Below are 7,122 nucleotides of genomic sequence, written 5' to 3'. Positions count from 1 at the left end.
ATAAAAAGCAAAGACGCTTTGTTTCCATAGCCCCATAAAATGATAAATGATTGTGTTCCAGGTAAATGGTAATAGGAGTGCCCTCTTACCTAACCGTCGGTACCTCAAGGCTTTTCCTGAGTCTTGGGGGAGGCACATGCCGGCGTTCCTGGCATGTATTTATGATCAACAAAGCGCAGGACTATTTTCTCTATCGTGCTGAATAACATTGGGCGCTCCGGTTCCCCAATAAGTGCCGAAACTAGCAAATGTGTATTGCTCAGGCCAAGCGGAGTGTAAGAGACCATAAACTATGTATCTTACATGGTGTATTAATATAAGATCAAAACTGTTGTCTTATTGTGTGTATTACTGCATGTCCCAAATGGAGCCGTAATAGGACTACAAAATGAAGTCTTCACGCCTGCGTTTGTAGTTTTCAAACCAGAGCGCGTGATGTGCGCACCGGTTGAACTCACTGAGAGATGCCAAATGGAGACGTGTTAGGACTACAAAATGATGTCAGCATGCCCACGTTTGTAGTTCAGAATACGCTAAGCCTCATTTGATAACTAGAGACCGACCAATCGCGCCCCAATTCATTAATACACATCTTAAAAGACCACTTATTGGTAATGGGTAATGGGTATAGATCGCTCAAGTTGAAATGTATAAATTGTAGCACCCATAATTAGTTGTTTACGTCTCTAAACTTAGGAACTACATAATGACCTCATACTGATAACCTTTGTAGTTCATTCTCACACAAACTTTTATTGTTCTAGTAGTGTGTGTAATCTAAGATGCTGATTGATGCATACCATCTAATATGTCGAACTGAGGTACCCACTAACATATTGCCCTCTCTAGTTAGTGGTGTAAATTCAAAAAGTAAATGCTAGATAATGATAACCACCACCTGGCCAATGGGTAATACTTGCCAATGATGGTCAAATGGACAAGCTCACTGAGGTAACATGGTTGCAGTCATGACCATCTGGATGATATTACAAGTATGTGGCCACCATGGGAACCAAATGATCGAATGCCATATTACCAGCTCCCCTATAAGGACCTTTAAGTCCATAAAGTGCCATCAACCACTATAGCCATAACATGCCGTGATGGTATAGATGGCTAATATTATAGGAAAAGTGCAAACCCAAGTGCACTTTAACGGATGTATGACGTTACAACGCATACTTTTACCACGCATGCCTTTACAACGCAGTTTTTACATCACATGCCTTTACAACGTGTAGTGCTTTGGGGCGCTGGATAGTGAATAGTTTAATTAACTATTCTAACTCCAGTCCCCGTGGATAGTAGGGAAGGTGTTGGATAGTAAATTAAACCTATTCCCTATCCTAGAGCGCCCCCCAGCGCAATGCGTTGTAATGGTTTGCGTTGTAAAAGTTGCGTCCTAAAGGCACTGCGTTGTAAAAGTTGCGTTGTAAAGGTTGTTTACCCACTTGAACCCAAGGCCATACAATCCTAGAGTTAAGCGCTCTAACCTGTAAAGACGACCACGGTCTGTCATCGTTCAGCCCTGATATATTAGTGCGGATCCTGTAAATCCATTTCTGTTCTTTAACGAACAAATATCTGGAAACATTGCTGATGTGTGATGGTATAAGTGGTTTCTCTAAAACCGTCCATTGAAATTCCACTTCTCTGTGTTGTCTTTCCACAAAATGTTTGGTCAGAATCGTCATTGTTTTCCTGTAACGGAATGAACTCTTATGCTCCAACACACGTATGCGCACCTTGCGTGTTGTCATTCCCACATATCTGGTCCGATACGGACAGGTGAGGAGATAGATAAAGTTCTCACTATTGCAATTAGTGAAGTGAACCTATTCCCAAGGCCGGTCTGTGCCTATATCTACTGTGGTGGAATGTTTAGTCTGCAGACAGTACGAATAACTACCACAGGGGTGGTGTCCCACCACTGGTGGTAAATTCCACAAAGTGCCTAGCGCTCTTTTGGGTGTCTCTTTTGGGCGTGTGTGCACCAAACAGTCAGGGATGCTACTCGACCTCTTAAAAGCAAAGAGGGGTGAAGCAATTTGGAATTTACACTACTAACTGGAGAGGGCAATATGTTAGCGGGTACCTCAGTTCGACATATTAGATGGTATGCGTCAATTAGCATCTTACATTACACACACTGCTAGAACAATGAAACTTGGTGTGAGAATGAACTACAAAGGTCATCAGTATGTTGTCATTATGTAGTTTAGAGACGTAAACAACTAATTATGGGTGCTACAATTTATACATTTTAACTTGAGCAATCTATACCATTACCCATTACCACTAAGAGGTCTTTTAAGATGTATATTAATGACATGGGGCGCGATTAGTCGATCTCTAGTTATCAAATGAGGATTAGAGTATTCTGAACTACAAAGGTGGGCGTGCTGACATCATTTTGCAGTCCTAACACGTCTCCATTTGGCATCTATCAGTGAGTTCAACTGGTGCGCACATCACGCGCTCCGGTTTGAAAACTACAAACGCGGGCGTGATGACTTCATTTTTTAGTCCTAATACAGCTCTGTTTGGGACATACAGTAATACACACAATAAGACAACAGTTTCGATCTTATATTAATACACCATGTAAGATACATAGTTTATGGTCTCTTACACTCCACTTGGCCTGAGCAATAGACAGTTGCTAGTTTCGCCACTTATTGGTGAACCGGTGAGCGCAATGTTATTCAGCGCGATAGAGAAAATAGTCCAGCGTTTTGTTGATCTTAAATACGTGCCAGGAACGCCGGCGGTAGCCTCCCCCAAGACTCAGAAAAAGCCTTGAGGTACCGACGGTTAGGTAAGAGGGCACTCTTATTACCATTTACCTGGAACACTATCATTTATCTGTGTATGGGGCTATGGAAACAAAGCGTCTTTGCTTTTTATTAAGACATTCAAAGTACCCCTGCCACTGCATTAATAATTGAACAGTAGCTATAAATGAGGCTTAGACAACAGGTTACCTAAAAAAAAACAATTGATACGCTAAGGGGCTAGACCAGTTGACCACATACTAAATATTTAAAACTTGGGAGTGTGTGCAACTGATGCGCGCTAAGTGATTCGCGCTAGAGATAACGGTCCCGCGGCTCGCTTTCGTTTGAACACATACCAATATCATGAGCTAGTGCATCCCATAATACTCGGCATAAGCACCGGGTACCGATTTTCTGGTTAAAAGAGAAGGCTGTTTTACCATTCACCCATAGCCTGATTATGTATCGGTTGATGAGGCATTGGTTAGAATGTGATCTGCTTTGCACTAGATATTTAAACTTTTGCCACTGCGTGAATAACTAAGCAACTGTTTGGAAATGGTGCTTAGCTGAGAGGTTAACTTACAATAATTACTGACACATCAACAGTTTAGGTTATTGGACCACACCTCATAAAGTTTTATATATTTCTTGAATCTGTGGGTTAGCTTTGTATTGGTGACATCGATTGAGGTGTCCCCAAGACACTTAGTGATTCTATGATACTGTAAATAGGTGAATTTGTGTTGTCTATGTATAACAAGGTACCGGGGAGCTGTTCTTTGGTTTAACCCTAGAGTGGATTAAGATGAGCATGTGATCAATGGGTTCATAGAAACGATGGAGCCTACTGATTAGTAGCTCTACATTTCCCCTTTGTGTGCCTTCTTTCTTTCACAGAGCGTGGTCTCGATAACCTGAGCACCTTCCAGGTGAGGTGAGGTCCTGTCCCCTGTCCAGATGGGTGAGAACTTATTAGGTTTTACTTTATGATTGATATTTTTTAATGAAGTAACTGTGTACAGTTGGGAACCTATGTATAGTGCAGTTTGTTAATTTTGTTTTACTTTACATCCTCTGTAGATGAAATGAAATGAAATGAAAGGAAAAGGGGTTTTATTAAGCGCGACTGCTGCCCTCGGGCGTCCAAGCGCTGAGAAGAAAGGATAGTGCCTTGTGGTGCAACAGCTTAGGAGTTAGTTTTGTTTAATGAAGAGGAAGGTTTTGAGCTGCTTGTGGAAAGATGACAGGTTAGGATTGGATCTTAGGTGTAGAGGGAGCGAGTTCCACAGTTTTACGGCTTTAAAGGTAAAAGACCTGTCTCCAGCTCTTGATCTCCTAATCCGAGGAGCTACAGCCAGGATTGCATGGGCAGAGCAGAGGGTGGTTAATCCTGGGGCCAGTTTTCCAGAAGGCATGGTGGGAGATGCACATGGCTTTAAATTTGATTCTCTCCCTAACAGGGAGCCAGTGCAAAGTCCTCATCCCGGATTCTACTGACGCTCTTCATGGGAGCTGAAGCAGCGTGCGTGCAGCACAATTCTGAATCCGCTGGAGTTTTTGCAGAGCGTATTCCGGTGCCCCTAGGTACAAGGCATTACTAAAATCTAGTTGCGATTGAATTAAGCCTTGTATTACAATTTGCTTGGCTTCAAAGGGTCGGAGCAGAAGGATTTTCTTCAGCATCCTGATGATTCCAAAGCAGGTCGCAGATGTCTTGGTTGCTTGGGTGTTAAGGGTCAAGGATTTATCCAGCCAAACCCCAAGGCTTTTTATGTTATCTTTCAGGATGGGCGGCGTACCCAAGCTGATGGGCCATAAGAGGTCGATGGTCGACAGTGCTGGAGGGCCGAGTAGCATAAGCTCGGTTTTGTCACCGTTAAGCTTACAAGACGATGCAGTCATCCAGCTTTTGACCTCTTCCATGCAGGTAGTCAGGTTGATCTGCACCATTTCACAGTTCTTTTGTGCGAGGGAGACCACCAGCTGAGTGTCGTCCGCATATGTGATGATCTTAATACCATATGGGCGAACAATCTCATCCAGTGGTCTCATGTACACATAGAATAGCGTAGGGCTCAATGACGAGCCCTGCGGTACCCCAGAATCCAGAGATTTACTTGAGGAGAAAGAGTATCCGTCAAAGACTTGAAATGTCCTTCTGCTCAAAAAGGATTTAAACCAAGCCAGAGCGTCCCTTGATACTCCAAGATTAAGGAGTCGACACAGCAGAGTTTTATGGCTTACCGTGTCGAACGCGGCACTTAGATCGAGGAGGATGACTGCCACTCAATCAATCAATCAAGCATTTATATAGCGCGCTACTCACCCAGAGGGTCTCAAGGCGCTTGGGGAGGGGGTCCGCTACTGCTCAAACAGCTAGGTCTTGAGCTGCTTCCTGAATGCGAGGTGGTCTTGGGTCAGGCGGAGGTGGGTCGGGAGGGAGTTCCACGTCTTGGCGGCCAGGTAGGAGAAGGACCTTCCTCCTGTGGTGGCTCTTTGGATGCGGGGAATGGGGGCTAGGGCGTGGCTGGTCGATCGAAGCTGGTGTGTGGGAGTGTAGAAGTTGAGGCGGTTGTTGAGGTATCTTGGGCCTTGGTTGTGTAGGGCTTTGTGTGCGTGGGTGAGGAGTCGGAATGTGATTCTCTTGTTGACCGGGAGCCAGTGCAGGTCTCTCAGGTGTCCGGAGATGGGGCTGTGTCGGGGGATGTCCAGGATGAGTCTTGCTGAGGCGTTCTGGATCCGCTGGAGTCTCTTCTGGAGTTTGGCAGTGGTTCCGGCGCAGAGGGAGTTGCCGTAGTCCAGTCGGCTGGTGACGAGGGCCTGGGTGACCGTCTTCCTGGTCTCGGTGGGTTCCACCGGAAGATCTTACGTAGCATGCGCAGGATGATGAAGCATGACAAGGAGACGGCGTTGACTTGTCTGGTCATGGAGAGGGAGGAGTCCAGAATGAAGCCCAGGTTGCGTGCGTGGTCCGTTGGTTTGGGTGCGCTGCCCAGGGCAGGGGGCCACCAGGAGTCGTCCCAGGCGGAGGGCGAAGATCCCAGGATGAGGACTTCCGTCTTGTCTGAGTTCAGTTTCAGGCGGCTGTTCATCATCCACTCGGCTACGTCTTTCATCCCTTCGTGTAAGTTGGCTCTGGCGGTGGCTGGGTCGTTGGTGATCCCCCTCGATCCAAGATCCACCTGGTTTCCTCTGTCATGGCCAGCAGGGCCGTTTCCGTCCCATGTTTGGGGCGAAATCCCGTCTGTGAGGCGTCAAGTAGATGGTTACTCTCGAGAAACATTGTTAGATGAGAGTTAATGTGTTTCTCAAGGATTTTGCTCACCCAGGGTAACAGGGAAATGGGGCGGTAGTTGTTAAAATTGGTGTGGTCAAGGTTAGGCTTTTTCAGAAGTGCTCTCACCATATCTTGTTTCCAAGTAGGTGGTACACTACCTGTTGTTAGAGAGATGTTAAGAAGCTCCAGCAGAGCGGGGAGAATGACTTGGCTGGCTGCAACCATAGTGCATGGAGGGGCAGGATTGCATGGGGAACCGGACTTTACTTGTTGTATCAAAGGTTCCAATGTTTCTCAAGGATTTTGCTCACCCAGGGTAACAGGGAAATGGGGCGGTAGTTGTTAAAATTGGTGTGGTCAAGGTTAGGCTTTTTCAGAAGTGCTCTCACCATATCTTGTTTCCAAGTAGGTGGTACACTACCTGTTGTTAGAGAGATGTTAAGAAGCTCCAGCAGAGCGGGGAGAATGACTTGGCTGGCTGCAACCATAGTGCATGGAGGGGCAGGATTGCATGGGGAACCGGACTTTACTTGTTGTATCAAAGGTTCCAATGTTTCTAGGTCTAGCAGGGGAAAATGATCCAAAGGTATTCAGGAGGAGTGATCAGCTTCTGTGGGGAGAAGGGGTCCATTGGTGGGGAGCTCCAAAACTGTGGCTGCAAATGACGAATACATTTGATTTATTTTCTGATAGAAAAATTCCGCTAGATCATTGCAGCGGGAGAGTGGATTGTCATTGGGAACCATAGGTGGGGGAAGCTTGGTAAGACTTTTGACAATTTGGAAGATCTTTCTCGGTTTTGATCTGGCCGTCATGATTTTACCACTGTAGTAGGTATTTTGTGTTGTATTTAATTCTAATTTGTAGGCTCTAATAGCCTCCCTATACATGACTTTTCTACGGTGGCATATCCCAGGCGCCACTTTCTTTCAAGCTTCCAACAATGCCGCTTTTTTGCTCTAAGCTCCTCCGAGTACCGTCCGGTTAACCATGTTTCAGTTAAAAAGATTGTCTCGGGTGCGAGTTCGTCCAACAATAATGAGATTTCCATGCTATGCTTCGGTA

The sequence above is a fragment of the Lissotriton vulgaris genome, chromosome 6, assembly GCF_964263255.1.
Source record: "Lissotriton vulgaris chromosome 6, aLisVul1.2, whole genome shotgun sequence".
NCBI classification, from domain to species: domain Eukaryota; kingdom Metazoa; phylum Chordata; class Amphibia; order Caudata; family Salamandridae; genus Lissotriton; species Lissotriton vulgaris.
The sequence above is the reverse complement of the archived record's forward strand: the minus strand, read 5'-3'. Positions refer to the sequence as shown.